An 18,257-nucleotide genomic window follows, 5' to 3' on the forward strand; every position below is an offset into this window, starting at 1 on the left:
TCGTGGGACCTTCGACTTCAGGTTATTTGGGGGCTGATGTTTTGTACTAGTGGGTGGGTTTGAAGAAGGGCGTCTTGAGCGTTGGGTAAACATAAACAGACAGCTAGTGACAAGACAGCCCCACACGTGACTGTCAGGCAGAGGCGCTGGGCTCAGCTTGGCAGGCGGTTCACAGATGCTCTTTGGGCCAGGGTGTTGCTGCAGAGATGCTCTGGCCTCCAGGACCGGGCCTGCTGGCTGAAGGCCATCCGCCCTCCGTGAGTCCAGCACCGGGGACACCGTGCACACCGTGGGGCCGAGGCTGGAGCATGAGGAGCCCCCGGGGGCCCTCAGTGCCCCTGCAGGGGGGGCAGGGGGGGAGGTGATGGCCGCGTCAGCATCTCCTCCAGGGCATGCGACTGCTGCGCGAGGTGACCTTTGGCCACCTGCACCTCCTCACGTGGGAGGTTAACAATAAAGCCGACGGGGGGCGGGGAGCGTGTGAGGTGGTCTCCAGAGTCGTCCTGTGCCTGCAGGGGCCGGAGGAAGGACTCAGAACTCTCAGGAGCCCCTGTGGCCGGGAGGGATTGACTTGTAGGAGGTGCCGATCAGCTGTGCCTGGGCGCTGCCGGGGCAGAGTGCGCAGGTTCATTTCCACTCTGAAAGTCAAGGAAATCTTTCTTTGGGAACGTTTGGATGGTGAGGCCATTTTCTTATTTCCTCCCTCCCGTCCATCATCCTCCCTTGCTCCTCTCCTCCCCTCCCCTCTTCTCTCCCTACTTCTCCCCCCTGCCCCCTCCCCTGCCACCACTGTGGGCAGGGCCTCATGCCAGGATCCGGGCAGTTTAAGTGGTACATCCCGTAACTCAACGTTTCTTTGCCAAGTCAGCACTTTTCTTTCGGAAGGAAGGGAGGAAATAAACCCTCTTTCCGAGCACCTACGATGCACCGGGCACTGAGCCAGGCACCGCTCACTGCATGATGTCCTCGAAAGCACTCCTGGGGGGTCAGCATCCCTGTGCCAGGTGGTGGGGGGCAGAGGAGGCAACCACAGAGGCCGTCGGCCGGGCTGGCTGCTGGAGGAAGGGTCCAGGGCCCCTAAATCTGGTCAGAGCTCCTTTTTCCCTCCCTCTCCCCACCCTCCCTTCAAAAAGGAAAGACAAGGCCTCAGGTCCAACGTTGGCTACACAAGAGTCCAACGTGAGACTAGGGCAGGCTTTGGGGGATCCTCACCCCTCCGGCTTCTCTGAAGGTAAGACTCAGTGCTGCGGGCCAGACTGAGGGGCCACCGTGGGTCCTGCTCTGCTGCATCTGAAGGTCTGGGTGTTTGGGCTGAGGCTGCAGTGCCATGTGGTCTAAATGGCCACGTTCGAGCATCAGCAGTGGCAGGGTTGCCCTTGGGACCCACAGTGGCACGTGGGGTGTGGTGGTTGCCCAGTGCAGCCTCAAGGGACACAGCCAGTGCTGAGGGCTCAGCCCTGGTCCAGTGGGCAAACTGGTTTGTGTCTCAGCAGTTGATACAGGGGAGAGAGGCTAGAAGATGGCTGATTTGCTTTCCTCAGCTATCTGGCATTCCTGTAAAGGAATATCTCAGTGACTGGCTGGGCCAGCTGGCCTGTAGCCGGTTTTGCATAGGGAATTGTGAACTAGCTGACGTGGTGTTCTCTTTAGGGTCAGATTTTTATTAAACAGAACTCTTTTGGTGGCACGTGACAGAAACTCAGTTTAAAATGACTTTAACAGAAAAAAAGAATGCATTAGCTGTAATGTCTAGGGTTTTTCCAGCTTCAGGGGTGGCTGGATCTAGGTGCTTAAATCATATCATCCTTTATCTTTCTGTCTTTTATCCAGTTTTCCTCCAGGTGGCTTCTTTCTCAGGCAGATTCAACTGGGGGCTGGATGGCCATCCACTGCTCTGGACGTCTTTGCAGCAGCCCAGCAGAAGGAGGGTTTATCTTTTAGCCAAAGATCCTGGGCTGATGCTTCCTGTGTCTGACTGGCCCCGTCTGGCTCTTGTCATCACCTCTCCCCTCCGACCCTAGCCAGTCACTGTGCTCTGCTGGCCCAGGCCTGAGCCATGCGCTCCTGCCTCCTCCGAAGCAGGGCTGGAGATAGCAGGCTGGCTACACCTCTGGCTTGGGAAGGGTGGGAAAGTGGTTCCCTGGCAGAAAGCAGGGTGCTGTGCCCAGAGAGGAAATGGATGTTGGGCAGGTGTACCAGCTAAGACAAGGCACAGCTGCTGGAACAAAGATTCCCAGCATGTGGTATGGCTTAAAGAAGAGAGAAGGGTGTTCCTTCCTCATCTAGCGGCTCTGGGTTGGCGGGTAGTTCTCCTCCATACCATCACTCAGGGAGTGGGACCTCCTTTTTTTTTTTTTTTTTAATAAATTTATTTATTTATTTAATTTTGGCTGCGTTGGGTCTTCGTTGCTACAAGCAGGCTTTCTCTAGTTGCGGCGAGCGGGGGCTGCTCTTCATTGCAGTGTGCGGGCTTCTCATTGAGGTGGCTTCTCTTGTTGCGGAGCATGGACTCTAGGCGTGCGGGCTTCAGTAGTTGTGGTGCGAGGGCTCAGTAGTTGTGGCGCGAGGGCTCAGTAGTTGTGGCTCATGAGCTCTAGAGTGCAGGCTCAGTAGTTGTGGCGCGTGGGCTTAGTTGCTCCGCGGTATGTGGGATCTTCCCGGACCAGAGCTCGAACTCATGTCCCCTGCATTGGCAGGCAGACTCTTAACCACTGTGCCATCAGGGAAGTCCTGGGACCTCTTTCATCTGTTGCCCTGGGACCTTGTGAACATGTGCATGGTTGGAGCTGGGGTTCTGGTTTTCAGCCAGTAAGAGAATTGTCCGGGTTTGGTTTCCTCCAGAAGCTGCTTCTGAGTCAAGGGTTCAAGTTCAAGTTGCTGGCTTAGAAGGTGATCCCAGAAAGCAACAGATGTAGGGAGGTGGGGAAGTGGGACAGGACAAGAAAGACAACGAATGAAGAGACTGTAACCAGGGAAGTTACTGATGTGGGCAGTTGGAGCTTAATCCGAGAGGGGATTGCTGGGAGACAGTTTCCCCACAGGAGGGGCATAGCAAGCCATGGTCGACTAGCTCCCCATGCCTGGGGGTTTGGTTGAGGGTGCTGGCATTGGGGGCATTCATTTCTGGGTGCTTCCAACCTGCCCTGTGCGCTGGCCAGGCATGCTTCCTGTGCCAGGAAAAGCCCTCAGGCAGAGTTCAAGGGCTTGGCCGTGAGCAATCTTATATACCAGCCACATACTGCAAATGCTGCGGGGACCTGGGTGGGGCGGCCCTGGGTCTGGCACAGGTGTGCACGGGTCACACCCACCCTCTGAAGCTGCTGGCCGGACGCGGCACACAGGCCTTCCACTCACATTGCAGGGTGAGGATTTTGCCACGTTACCTGGGGGGCAGAAAAATGCAGCCACAGGCTCTTGTATGCCAGAGCGGGGGACGGATTATGGGAGCAACTCGCGGTCTCTGGCGTGGCAGGCAAAGCCAGCTGATGACCACCCGAGCCTCTGACCCCCTCCTCCCAACCCTGTTTGTTTGTCCTGCTCTCAGCCAGTTGTCAGGAAATCCAGCTACAGTGTCCAGGGTCATGATTTAGGGCACTGGTTCTCAGGTTGGCAGCCCTGGAACCTTAAGTCTGTAAGTGGTGAGGGTGGAGATGGATGAGCTGTTGTCAATATCTTCTGTCCCTCATTGGAAACCATCTACTAGCCTGTACGAAGTCCACCCAGCAACGCCTTTGCTTTTGGTTGGTGTTAGGTCAGCACCTAGTATGGAAACTGATTCTTGTGCTCGTCAGCAGTGCCCCTGGTGGTTTGTTTCAGAGAGAGGGATCTGTTATCAACCTACGTGCTTTATTTGGTTGATGTCTTAGGTTGGGTTCCTTGAGGCAGCCTGAGACAGGGAATCTAGGGTACGTGATTTACTGGGGGAGGCTCTCAGGAGAAACCAATAAGGAGGTGAGGGATGCAAGTTACAACAGAGAGAAACCAGGCAAGGCTGTGGGTTCCGCTGGAGTCTAGCCTCAGCCCAATCCCAGGGGGAGCTCTGGAGTGTGAGGTGCCATAGACAGTGTCCCACCGCGAGGCCAGGGGCCGGCCATTGGCTGTGGCTTATCCCTGGGGGGTGAGGGGGAAGGCAGGACCACCAGCTGTTCAGCAGCCAACCCTTTTGGAACCTGGGGGTGGTTCACGTGGAGGTTTCCAGGGTGAGGGAGGGAGAAATCACAGGAGTGGATTCTTAGGGGTGAAGGAGATTGAGGTCCAATAGTTATACTTTGATAAGGGCCCTCTTTGGGAGCTAAAGGAGTGAATCACTTATTGCAAATTATGTGGTGTTTGGGGGGGAAATAAAAAATGTTTTTAAATGTATGCGGAGAAATGTCTTCCCCCCGAATTCGTTTCTCATCTGCCAAACCTCCTCTACCATCATCATCAGCCACTCTTAGCTTCTCGTGTACCTTTCTTGAGTTTCTTTACTCACATAGAAGCAAATAGGAATATATGTATCTTTGTTCTCCACTGCTGTTTTTAAAATTAACGTATAGCATTATGCATACTCTTTGGAACCTTGCATTTTTCTTTTTTGAATTTTCTTTTTTTTATTGAAATATAGTTCATTTACAATGTTGTGTTGGTTTCTGGCGTACAGCAAAGTGATTCAGTTATACATATATATTCTTTTTCATATTCTTTTCCATTATAGCTCATTAAAAGATATTGAATATAGTTCCCTGTGCTATACAATAGGACCTTGTTGTTTATCTATTTTATATATAGTAGTTTGTATCTGCTAATCCCAAACTCCTAATTTATCCTTCCCCTCTCTATTTTTCTTCTAATAATACATCTAGTAGCTCTTTCCATAGTAGTACAAAAAAGTGATCTCATTCTTCTTTATAGCTATCTATTATTGTATTGTATGGATGTACCATAACTTAGGTTATCTGTCTTCTACTGATGGACATTTATGTTGTTTCCAAAGTTTTGCTACTACGAAGAATGCTACAGTGAGTAACTCTGTACATATGTGATTTTACATATGTGCAGACATATCTGTGGGATAAATTCCCAGAAATGCAATTGTCAGGGCTAAGGGTGGACCTGCCATAACATTGATCAATATGGCCCAATTCCCCAGCATGGAGATGTACCAATTTGATTAGCAGTCCCACCAACAAAGTGTGAGATGGCCCTTCTCCCCAACACCCTACTGACCTTATATTGCCATGGTTTGGGATTTGGACCAATCTGATAGGGGAGAAATAGTTTCTCAGTGTAATTTTGTTTTACGTTTTTCTTATTCTGTGTGAGAGAAAGAGGTTACATGGCTTTTCATGTGATTAAGGGCTGTTTGTAGTTCCTTTTCCTGGGAGCTGCCCGAATGCCCATTTTTCTGTGGGGTGGTTGGTCTTTTTTTCTGCCCAACCTGTAGGAATTTGTTTGTTTTGAATATATCGGGAAGTTTTGTTCTTTGTGGTCGAAGTTGCTGGTTTTCTCCCAGATCATTGTCATTTATTCTTCAATTTTGCTCATGCTGTTTTTTTTTTGTTTTGTTTTTTGTTTTTTGGGGCCAAGCAGAAGTTTTGTGATGTTTATGTAGTTTGAATTGATCCATCTTTTTCTTTTATGGCTGCTGGAGACCGAGTCATACTTAGAAAGGCCTTCCCACTCCAAGGTTGTACCGGAATCCTGTCATGCTTTTTTCTAGGACTTTTAACGGTTTCATTTTATCACGTATAAATCTTTGATCCATTTGGACTATTTCCTGGCGTATAGTGGGAGGTATGGATCCAACTTTATCGTTTTCCAGATGGCTGACAAGAGATATTTTTTAACAGGGAGCTGGTCCAAAACACACCAGAAAACACTGTCTTCAGGAAAAGGTCTTATGCCTCAGCAGAAGGTATTGCAAATTATAGTGAGGAGCAGTTTTCTTTAATTAGCAGAGATTCATTTGTTCAGCGAATATTAACTGAGTGCCCACTGTGTGTTCGGTACTTTTCTAAATACTGAGGCTGGAAGAAATGGACCCAAGTCCTTGCTCTCCGGGAGCCCCCATTCTCCTGGGGGGAGACAGATATGAAATAAGCAAATATAGACTATGTGTTTTTTTTTGGTGTTTTTGGCTGCACTGTGCAGCTTGTGGGATCTTAGTTCCCCAACCAGGGGTTGAATCCAGGCCCAGGGCAGTGAAAGCACTGAGTCCTAACCACTGGACCGCCAGGGAACTCCCCTATGTTAACTAGTATAGAAAAAATCAAATTTGGTGTTCCAGTTACTATGGCTATAAAAACTGTGTCAAAACTTCGAGGCTCTCTGGGGCAGGCATTGGGACAGGGCACAGCACAGGGGCAGAGGGGATGGCTCTCCTCTGCTCCGGGGCGTCTGGGCCTGTGGACTGTCTGAGGGCTCGTTCACTCGTGCATCTGGGGGCCAATGCTGGCTGTCGTCTGGGGTCTGGATTCTCCTCCCTGTGGGCCTCTCCTTACGGGGTCTCTCTGTGGGTTTCCTCCAACGTGGTGGGTTCCCAGGGGCGTGCTCTGAAGCCTCCGGAGTCCTGCAGGGTCACTTCTGCCGCATTTTATGTCAGAAGCGAGTCCCTAAGGCTGGTTCACATTGAGGGGAGGGAAATGAGTCTCCCTTTTGATGGGAGGAGTGGTTCTACAAGAGCTTATGGGAACCATCCATGTTGCTACGGCCCTTTTTAGAAAATGGAATCTGCCACCTACAGCAAGGAGGCTGGGACCAGGACGGACAGGCAGACGGACAGGTGGGGAGTGTTGGTGTTTTGTTTTGGGGGGGCAGGGACGTGTGGCCTGGAAGAAGTGAGGGCAGAGGGAAGAGCAAAGGCCGAGGCCGGGAAGCAGGGGTGCGTGCGGCCTGAGAGCAGGGGGTGAGGAGAGCTGGGGCGAGTGTCGACAGGTCAGGGAGGTTGGGGGCAACAGGTGGCCACTGCAGGCCGTCGTGAAGACGTCAGCTTTTCTTCTGAATGAATCAGGAAACCATTGAGAGTAACAAGATCTCACTTAGGTTTGAGCAGACCGGCTGCGGCTGCTGTAGGAACAGACTTGGAGGTGGGAGGCCTGGGTGGAGGTGGGGAGGCCAGCTAGGAGGCCACTGCAGAAATAAAGGCAGGACACAAGGAACATTTGGACCAGGGTGATGGTGGAGGAGGTGGCAGGAACGTCCAGATGCCGGATATGTTTTTGAAAGTAGTGCTAATGGGGTTTGTTGATGAATTGGACGTGGGTTATCGACAGACCATACAGCTTTCTTTGTCTGGGGCAGTTCCAGTGTATGTATGGACGACACGATCATCACCCCGGTGATGAGAAAGAGAGAGGAGTCAAGGATGGCTCCAGAGTTTTTGTGCAAGCGGCGCAGTGCCGTTTACGGAGGTGGGGACGACCAAGCGTGAGGAGCTGGGTCGGGGAGGGGTGGGGTCAGCAGTTCCGGTTTTGAGCTTTTCAAGTTGCTGATGTTGGCAATGAGCCATCCACGTTGTCTGGGAAGGTGGGAGCTCCCTCCTGAGGCCGGAGGTGGAGATGGGAACCTGAGCCTCACCGGAGCAGAGAGCGAGAAGCCACAAGGCTGGATGCTGTCCTTCCAGCGAAGAGAAGCACCGTGGACACGTGGGCACGCCGGCGTGGAGGTTAGGGAGTGAAGGGGGGACCCAAGTGATGGGGACTGAAAAGGAGCCGTCATCGGACAGGAGGGACGCGGTGGAGGCAGTGGGGCGGGTGCACCTTCGCGGGTGTTTTCCGTCACCCGTGGGCACCTGCTCATCCCTTTGAACGAAAATCTTTCTCAGTTGTGTGTATTTCCTCATCTTAAACGAAGGACTGAACACAATCCGATCTGTTACGAGTGACCTGGTCACTTTATCAACGTCGCCTGCGGTCACACCGTTTGTGTGCAAGCCTTGGCGAGGCGCCGTGGCCCACGGGCTGCTTGTTCCCACGCCCTGCAGCCCAGGCCATCCCACCTGCCGCTGCACGAAGCATCTGCCCTCCCCCGGCCATCACTTTCTCCTTGTCCTCTCACCGCGCCTCCTGCTTTCATCCAGGACTTGTCTGATGACCGGCTCTCGGGGCACCCTGGAATCACAGGTGACACGGGGGCTGTCCTGTGACCTTTGGTCCCTGTTTAGGCTGCTTTCCTTACTTCTTCATTTTCCCTGGATAATTGCTTCCTGGAAGGTGACTTTTGGATAAGCGGAGTGAACTGTAAAAGTTATTCTGATTCACTTGGTTATACAGCAGCAACTAACACAACAGTGTAAAGCAATTATACCTCAATAACGATGTTAAAAAAAAAAAGTTATTCTGCTGCCAACTTAATTATGTTGTTCACTGTTTACTAGGCGGCCCCACCCCACGTGTCTCAAATGTCGTGTTAGACCCGGGGTCGGGGGCTGCAGGGAGTGACCCATTAGTTCACTCGTACAACAAGTATTAGTCGTGGGCCTACAGACAAAGCAGGCAAAAAACCCTGCCTGTTTGTTTACAGTACGTTTTGATTTACAGAAGGTAGGACATAGATAAATTAGTGACACCTGGAGCGTGTGGGGGGCGCTCAGTGCTGTGGTGTCACCCAGCAGAGAAGGTGCCTGTGAGAGCCGGGTGGGGGGGGGGCTGTGGGTGAAACAGGTGGTCCTGGGCCTTGGTGAGAAGATGACGGGGAGTCTGCACCCAAAAGCTCGGGATCCAGCAGCATCGAGATCACGTGACTGTTGTGGGTCACGGCACGTCCGGTGCTTCCCGTCACGCCGAGGTCAACTCCCTGCTCCCCTTCCGTGGCCCGCAGGCTGCCCCCTGACCTCGTGGCCCAGCCCTCAGCTCCAGCCTCGGTGACTCTGCTTTCCTCTCACACCCCAGGCACAGTCCTGCCTCAGGGCCTTTGCACGCCCTCGACTGCCACACGTCTCCCTCCTTCACTTTATTCTGGTCTCTGCTCGAATGTTGCACAATCAATGAGGCCTTCTGGGTGGCCGGCCCCCAGTGCTCTGTCCCCTGTGCAGCCCCCTCCCACGCCGAATCTGTTGGCCCCGTGACACTAACCAACACTGTGTGTCAGAGGTGATGCTGTGCTACTCCAGGCCTAAGCCTGAAGATGGCCTGGCAACTTCTGCCTTTGAATTTGGGGAGCCCTGAGCTGCCACATAAGAAGTCCGACTACCCTGCTGGAAAGGCTGTGGGAAAGGCCACATGGACAGGCCACCCAGAGAGGGAACAGCCCTGAGACTGCACAGAGAGAGAGGGGCCCGGTTCTCCTGACATCCCAGCAGAGCCTGGGCTTCTCGCCATCCTGCCAGGACACAGATGTGTGAAGGAATCACCCTGGTTGTTCCCACCCAGGGAAGCCTCAGATGACTGTAGCCCCAGTGAAATTCCACGGGGGTGGGGGGTGGGGCGGCAGAAGAACCACCCAGCTGAGCCCAGTCAGTCCACAGAATCTTGAACGATAATAAATTGATTGCTGTTTTCATCACTTAGTTTTGAGGCAGCTGCAAATAACTGGAACCCTGCCCCTGGCCACCCACTCAAATTGCAGCCTCTGTCTCTATTTCCTTTCTTCTGCATTATTTTTCTTCACAGCACTTAAATTTCCTGACATTTATACATGCATTTGTTTACTATCCATCTCTCCCACTGCCCTGCCATCTCCATGAGGTGGGAATTCTGTTCGTTCTGCTCACGGCTTTATCCCTGGAGCTGAGGACAGTGCCTGGTTCCTAACTAGCCCTCCATACATACTTATTGAATGGATGAGTGGATAAGTATCCACTCTTCTGAGATCAAAATGGCCTTGGTTTTAGAATGACCCTTTTCCTCTAAGAAAAAAAAATCCAATCCCCAGCTCTTAAGGGCACACACTGTTCTGTGAGTACCTCCTGTAACTGACCTTAGGCATGAGAATCTGCACATTTTTATTGAACTCCTGAACTGCTACATGGAAGACTGCTTGGGAAACTAATAGATAAACATTTAAAAATAAAACAGCCACTTTAAACGAATCCAGTTGTGTGTTTGGAGAATGCCCTGTGTTCCCAAAGAGGGGACAAGAAGCAGTAGGTGATGGGAAGCCAGCCAGAGGAAGGGGTGGAGGTGCCAGGCGCCAGGTACCAGGTAGGAGATGCACGGAGGACTGCTCACGCCTCCTGGGGCCCGCCCCGCACACCCCGCCACGGAATAATCCCCCGGAGAGGCCTCCCGGGCCCCAGAGTCCGGCCTCCTCTGCAGAGGGCCTGAGTCCTGCGGCTGCCACCACGGTCCACACAGTTGCTATTTCGGGTCTCTCCTTGATGCCATCCGCCTGACGTTTTCTCATCGGATTCCAAGCCCAGTGCACCATTTTAGCTGACGTGGGGGAGTGTTTCGTGGGGACAGCAGATGGATGGGATGACAGCTAGCAGGCTGGTGAGGACAGCTGGGAAGTGCTGCTCCTGTGCCCGAGCTGTTGGCTGTGCACGTGCCCAGTGGAGTCTGGACGTGCCTTGGGAGCAGCAGCCTGCGCTGGGGACGCCGTGCGAGCTGCTTCCATGTCCTGTGCTGCTAAGCGTCCTCGTCCATTCATCCAGTCGACCAACTAACTCACGGATTGACCCGGCAGCAGACCTGAGACAGTGGCTTATTTGCCCCCAGGAAGTGTGAGGTGGTTGTGGGGAAGTGAAACACAAGAGAAGAAAGCCCGGGGTTAACCGGGAGCAGGTTACCGCTGTGGGCAACCGGGCCTCAGCCCCACTGGGGGGCTCAGGGCACCCCAAGGGGTGGGGAAGCTGGGCTCTTCATCCACCACCTCCTGTGCTCCACTGGCTGAGGGTGGACCCCCGGGCGTTACCCTCGTGGAATTCGGTCTGCCTGCAGCCCGACGAAACCTCCAGGCAGAAGTTCTCAGGTTCTTACTAAGATGCCTTAGTCAGCTCGGGCTGGTACAACAGAGTACCATAAATAGGACAGCTTAGAAACAACAGAGATGTATTTCTCACAGTTCTGGAGGCTGCAAGTCCAAGATCAGCGTGGTAGCATGGTTGGGTTCTAGTGAGGGTCCTTTTCCGGGTTGCAGACAAATTCTCACCAAATTCTCGTTGTGTCCTCACATGGCAGGAGAAAAGCAAGCCAGCTCTTCTTCCTGTAAGGCCACTAATTCCATCATGAGGGCTCCACCCTCATGACCTAATCGCCTGCCAAAGGCCCCACTTCCGAACACCATCACGTTGGGATTGAGGCTTCAACATACAAGTTTGAGGGGACACGGCCCATTGCACCATGGTTTGGAACAGGGAGCGCTGAGGGGACGTGGACAGGGCGAGGCAGGGTTTGCTACACCGACCAGCACTGCCTGTGCGTCCGCTGCAGGGGAGGTGTGGTGCCAGACCTGGGGGCAGAAGAAACACAAACCGTCTAGTGGGGGCAGTGGCTGTATGAGCAGACGAGGTGAACACTAATGCAGAGGCCTGGCTCAGACGCCGCGGGGGGCAGACCACACTGAGGGCAGCGAGGAGCTTCGCAGGGCAGGGGATGTGAGCCGGCTCTGGACAGCCGCATGAAGTTCAGGGTCATGTGCACGTGGTCAGCTGCTCACAGGGTCTCTGCCTCACGTGGCGGCTGCCTTCTGTGAGGCTGGACAGCTGGAATACTTGCTCCCCCAGGCATTCAGCAAAGGGGGCTGGGCTCAGGCAGCCCCACATCCCAGGGTGACACCTTTGGTGCCAGGTGGGGAGGGACAGCAGCCCAGTGGCCCTGGTGACCAATCAGAGGGTCCTGGCATTGGAAGCGGTCAGAGAGGACCCTGGACCTGCCTCCTCGCCCAAGTCCTGTCTGGCTGGCTCCTTGCTTTTAAGACCACACGGGTGGGGAGTGTGCCCACGCTTTGTCACCTGTGCCAGTGGTTAAGGAGCAGACCGTCCCTTCCTTGCGCCCACTTCTTCATGCCTGGCCTCAGGGAATATCCTTATGACCTGCTCTGTTTACACAGTAGCTTACAGATGAAGAAGCAAAGTGACATACACGCTCATGATCGGTTCTTACAGCCACTCCGTAAGGCAGGTAAGAAGTTATTAGCTTTGGGAAACCAAGGTTTCCCAAATGCCAACGGATGGGCCCGAGGTGAAGTAGCCAGGACGTGGCAGGTCCAGGAGGCACACCTGGGTCCTCGTCCCATGTACCTCCCTCGTTTTAGAGCCCCCCAGAGGCCCAAGGGCCGTCACGAGGGTGGGAGGGGGCTAAACAGGCCTCAGCATTTCCCAGACGGCTTGAGACCATTTTGTGTGCTGCCCATGTGCTGCTCTAAATAACACGAGCACGCAGTGAAAAAGGCCTCTTTTCTCTCTGTATTGAGAAGAAAACCGCTGCAGGCTGTAGCTTTTGGCCCTTCTTTTGCTCGAATACCCTCTTTAACCAAGAGGACGCAGGCCACAGATTTGGCCTTCGGAAAGCAAGGGAACTGAGTTAGAATGAATAGCACTGTTTTGTTTTTGTTGTATTTATTTTATGGTTGCCTTCTGTTTACAGCAAGTCATAGCTGTTTTTCAAGGTGGTGGTGAGATACAGTTTGCTTTTGAAATAAATTTCTTTAAATAAGAAGAGTGAACCTGTTGAAAGAAAATCATTGTGTAAATAATTGTCTAAGTGGGGACTTCCCTGGTGGCACAGTGGTTAAGAATCCGCCTGCCAATGCAGGGGACATGGGTTCGAGCCCTGGCCCGGGAAGATCCCACATGCTGCGGAGCAACTAAGCCCATGCACCGCAACGAAGAGTAGCCCCCGCCCGCCACAACTAGAGAAAGCCCGCGCACAGTGACGAAGATCCAATGCAGCCAAAGATAAATAAAATAAATACATTTATTTTAAAATAATTGTCTAATGGCCCTCACATACGGTAAAAGACCTGGTGGTGGCACAGGAGTGACTGAAGTTTAGGAAATGCTCATACCCAATAGAGATTAAACGTCTTCATTATTCATAACAATAAAACAGCTACTATTGAGTATCAGTTATATGCCAGGGACTTTAAATTTGTTATTTCTAATCTTTATAAAAACCCTATGAAGTAGTTATTTTTTTTTAATAATCTTTTACTTTTCTTTTTTTAATTTATTTTATTTTTTGGCTGCATTGGGTCTTTGTTGCTGAGCGTGGGCTTTTTCTAGTTGCAGCAAGTGGGGGCTACTCTTCATTGCAGTGCACGGGCTTCTCATTGTGGTGGCTTCTCTTGTTGCAGAGCATGGGCTCTAGACACGCGGGCTTCAGTAGTTGTGGCACACAGGCTTAGTTGCTCTGCAGCATGTGGGATCTTCCCAGACCAGGGATCGAACCCATGTTCCCAGCATTGGCAGGTGGATTCTTAACCACTGGACCACCAGGGAAGTCCTAGACTTTGATTTCTTTTTTTAACTTTCACTATCCCATTCATTTAGTGACAGTACTGACTTAAAGACATGTTATGTGACATTTCAGCAACACTGCTTTTTTGACACCCTTATCTTCCGTGGAACATTTTTGTACAGATCTGTTAACAGGTATCTCTGTCTTTGATGAACTGTATCTAACATTTTCATGCACTCATCTTCCTCAGCTGTGATCTTAGAACTCTTCACAGCAGACAGTCCAAGGCCCTGGTTTGGAAGGACGTTTCACTGGGGCTCAGCTCAGCCCTCGGAGGTAGTTTGCGGGCACATCCCTGACGCCCACCTGCTCCTAAGCCTCCTCCCCTGGAGGATGAGGGTCGCTCAAGGAAAGCCTGCCCGGCTGGAGCCACAGAATCCCGCCACTTTATAAACAGCCTCGTTCCTAATCTACCTCCCTGCTCCCTTCTGAGCCAGCGACCCAGTCCACTGGCTGGAAGATGCTGTCCAGAGCTGTGCAGATGGGTCTCCATGCCTCTGCACCAGGAAAAGTGAGGACAAAATCACAAGGCGCCTCAAAAGGGGAGAAGAGAAGAACTCTCACGCAGTTGCTTCAATTCAAACCAGCTGTGAGTGACTAAAATGCCCAGTTTGTCCCGAGGTATACGTGGGTCCACTCGCATTTGGCTCCAGGCCCCTAACTGCAGTCCACTTCTCCCACCACTAGATGGCAATCCCGTATTTTAAAATTAATTAATTTATTTATGTATTTATTTTTGGCTGCGTTGGGTCTTGGTTGCTGCGCGTGGGCTGTTTAATTGCGTCCAGCGGGGGCTGCTCTTCGTTGTGGTGCGCAAACTTCTCATTGCAGTGGCTTCTCTTGTTGCAGAGCATGGGCTCCAGGTGCGCGGGCTCAGTAGTTGTGGCTCGCGGGCTCTAGAGCGCAGGCTCAGTAGTTGCGGCGCACGGGCTTAGTTGCTCGGTGGCATGTGGGATCTTCCCAGACCAGGGCTGGAACCCGTGTCCCCTGCCTTGGCAGGCGGGTTCTTAACCACTGCGCCACCAGGGAAGCCCGGCAATCGTGTTTTAAAGCAGATTTTTTTCAAGCAATAACACTGTTTAAGTTAAAAAGTAAAAAATAACTGTTTTCACCCCATTATGTTGGAATAAGTCTTAAACCCTTTTGTGAGTGAAGATGAGGGAAAGCAGGACATTTCAGCAGCCACTGGTGGGCGCGTGAGCTGACATCGCAGTTGTCGGGGGACTGGGCAGTGATGCTCACGCCCTGCACGTCCTGGGACCCGGCAGACATGGCAGGTCTCACCCGATAAGGACGCGGATGGCCAACATGTACTGTGTTCCTGCTGTGTGCCAGGCACGAAGCCTCATTTAACCCCCACAACTCTAAGAAGTACTATTATTTCCCCTCAATTTACAAATGAGGAAATCAGCCACAGAAAGGTCAGGTAACTCGCCCAAGGTCACAGAGCTCGGAAGTGGCAGAGCCACAACCCACACCCTGCTTCCACTGCGCTGCACACGGCTCTTGTGTTCCAGGAAACAGGCACACGTGGGGGTGCTGACTGAAGCACCGTCTGCAGCAGAGAAACACTGTTGGTCTAACAGCCCACGGGCGAGACGGTGAACCACAAGGGGACAAGGCAGAGCGCTTGGGAGCCGTGCGCTAGATTTAGTGGTGGTCAACCTGGATGATCTCAGAGACTCATGTTGAGACACAGCAGTAAAAACCAAACACAGAAATTAGAACTGTGTGTTATTCATGGCGACCAGCACAGGTATAAGTAGTAAGACTATAAAAGGATACGCTCAAAATATTGCACCCCGTTTATGATGGTGTTTGTCTCAGGGGAGAGGCAAGTGGGATTAGGGAAAAGGGCTTTTATCTGTAATGTCTATTATCTTTTTTCTCTGTCTCTCTCTCCCTCCCTCCCTCTTCAGCAAAAGGGAAAAACCTCAAACCCTACTCTAACTCAGAATAGCATTTTATGATTGATCTTCACAAACACATTTCTTTTCTTTTTTAAAATATTTATTTATTTATTTGGCTGTGCTGCGTCTTAGTTGCGGCATGCAGGATCTTAGTTAAGGCACGTGCGATCTAGTTCCTTGACCAGGGATTTAACCCGGGCCCCCTGCACTGGGAGCGCGGAGTCTTACCCACTGGACCACAGGGAAGTCCTCACAAACGCAATTCTTACACCTGACAGCTGTGACTGTCAAGGCAACAGGGGAGCCTTTGCTCAGGCAGCGTATCTCCCCAGAGAGATTCCCCCAGGCTCCCTCCTCGGGTTTAAATAGCTCATGAGTTCAGTAGGTTAGACCTCCAGCCACAGCACATCTTTGTTAACCTGGAAAAGAGGGATGGAGGGAAAGGGGGGGAGCCCGGGAGAGTCAGTCTGCCTTTTACTTAGTAATTGATTGGTTTAGTTTAAGACAGTGCTTCTCTTTAGGACACCAGCTCCAAACAACTGAGGTGTTTCTTTAAACATAAAAGTTCCAACTATTCCCTTGCTTTGCTTTTTGTGTGTATGAGGAGGGTAGGGTAGGTTACAACCAAATGTTTAATTGCTCAGGTGGAAAGGTCAGTGATTAAAACAAATTGCCCCCCTCCAACTTCTTCTAAAGCTGTAGGCAAATTGGTTACCTAGAAACACAATGACTTATGACTAACCCGCCTCCTGTATTGACCAGGGTCAACACATATGAAACCATAGGTCATTCGTTGACAAGTTTTCCTAGAACTCTGAAAGGTTTATAGAGGTTAATGTTCCCAGATTAATGGGGGCTAATGGCTCTGAGCAAGAAGCCAGGTCTGAGGGGAAAAAAATTGAAAATTGGTTTTTAGTGCCAGCATGGAGCTTTTGCCAGCTGCCAAATGCATTAATAACAATGTGTAGGGAATTCCCTGGCAGTCCAGTGGTTAGGACTCTGTGCTTTCACTGCCGGGGCCTGGGTTCAATCCCTAGTCGGGGAACTAAGATCCCACAAGCCACACAGCCGGTGGGCGGTGGGGTGGGGAAAGAAGTGTAGAATTGCAGAGGAAAGGTGGAATAGCTTGGCGCGCAGATAGCTTTGACTCTAACGGATTGCCTCAAAGCTCAGGACGGTTCGGCTCTGTTCTGCACTTCTGTGAGGAGTCCTCAGAAGAGCAATCTATACCTCCTTTTACAAATACTTTAATTATCCTCGATTAGAGGATAATCTCTCCGTGTCGCAAATCCTGTTTCCCTTCCCTGGAGTTTAATATGCCACATCGCTTAGGGGAACAAGTGGTTCCAAATATTAGCAACACCCACGGTAGTTCTGGAAGAGCTGTGACTCCTTGAGAAACTTCCTCCTCTGCCGTAGTAGTGAGACAAGCTCTTTTCAGTTGACCTCCCCCGCTCGGGGGACTGAGCCGCCTTCACCGCTGAGCCTGAGGCGTGCGGCAGATGCAGGGAGGAACCCGTGCAGCTCCGGGGGCCTTACCTGTTTTCACTCCCACCACACCTTCCCGGTCGGACCGAGGGTCTTTCGTGGAACAATTCGCGCCACCTCAGCTTGGGAGACTTGGGACAGAGTGACAGGTCCAAGGTGTGTTTATCTTAAGCCCAGAGAACCTGCTGGGTCTGGGCTCCCCAACTCTAGGGTGAGGCTTGGTGGAGCAGTGGCCACACCTGCTGGGACAACTCCGAATGCTCTCACTTGATTTCTGACTTTGGAAATTACAGGCTACAGGAATATACGCTGCTTGAAAAATATGCGAGGTGTGTGGAGTCAACACCAGGTCTCCCTCAATCCTGCCCCCCCTACCCGAAGCTTACTTTCCAGGTGACGTGACCGTGGTCAAGGGCACCTCCTTCGTGTGTGCATGTACATACAACACGCCCCAGAGCTACTGGGTCAATGGTAAAATTCTGAATTTAAAAACAAAATCTAAACAATTCCAGGTTTGTGAAATCACTCTATAAATGCACAAATTTAAATAAAAAGCAAAACCAAAAGCCTCATTCCTTAATCACATCTTGTATTTTATTTCTTGTAATTAATGGCTAATGAAGGAAAAAAGTGTTTGTAGCGCTCTACTATTTTAAGACAGCAACTGTAACTCAAATGCTAATCTACTCCATAAAACAGGGAGCCTTCCCCCAGGGCTGTAGTGGGCGTTTATTAAGTTTCCAGAACCCAGTGGCAACTAGTCAGTTTTATTACTTATCAAACATAGGAAAAAATTACATGTTATTATTGTTTCCCACAGCTGGAAAATTCCACAAACAATACATTTTCTCCATGTACACAATCCCTTGGCTCAAACCAGAAGCTAGCTACCAAAATACCTACAATTACGATTCTCAGTCTGGAGCCTGGCTGCTTCTGAGGGTTATCTGGTGGGATGCCAAGGGGCACTGCCCACGATAAGGTGCGGATGCTCCATCTGTCCAGAGAGCAATGCCTACTTGAGGCTAAGGAATCATGTTTATTTCTCAAAAATGTCAAATGGAAGCTTTTTCCCCCAAATGAAATACAGGGAACCACATACATAAAACAAGTTTTAGGAGCCGGCACTGGCAGCAGTAGTTGGCTGATGCGAATTCTCACTGCACACATACCGTAGGGGTGCACGCAGCCCCCCCCCCCCAACCACGGCGTGCCCGGGGGAAACGCTCTGCACACCCTGAACCTCTCGGTTCAAAGACTGGGCGTCCTGCCTGGGACACAGAAAGGTCTATGGAGGTCCAAGAGCCGCCAACACTGTGCCAGTGTTGCTTGCCCTTTTTTCGGGTAAATGCTAGCCAGAGGTAGCAGAGCTGGTTTTTTATGTGCTCAAGTCCAGCTCTTTAAATTTAACTTTTCTGGCTTTGCCTTTTTGGTTGCAATAAATTTCAACAAATTACTAGTTCTGCTTGTGTTACTGCAG

The sequence above is a fragment of the Balaenoptera ricei genome, chromosome 15 (genome assembly GCF_028023285.1).
Source record: "Balaenoptera ricei isolate mBalRic1 chromosome 15, mBalRic1.hap2, whole genome shotgun sequence".
Lineage (NCBI taxonomy): Eukaryota > Metazoa > Chordata > Mammalia > Artiodactyla > Balaenopteridae > Balaenoptera > Balaenoptera ricei.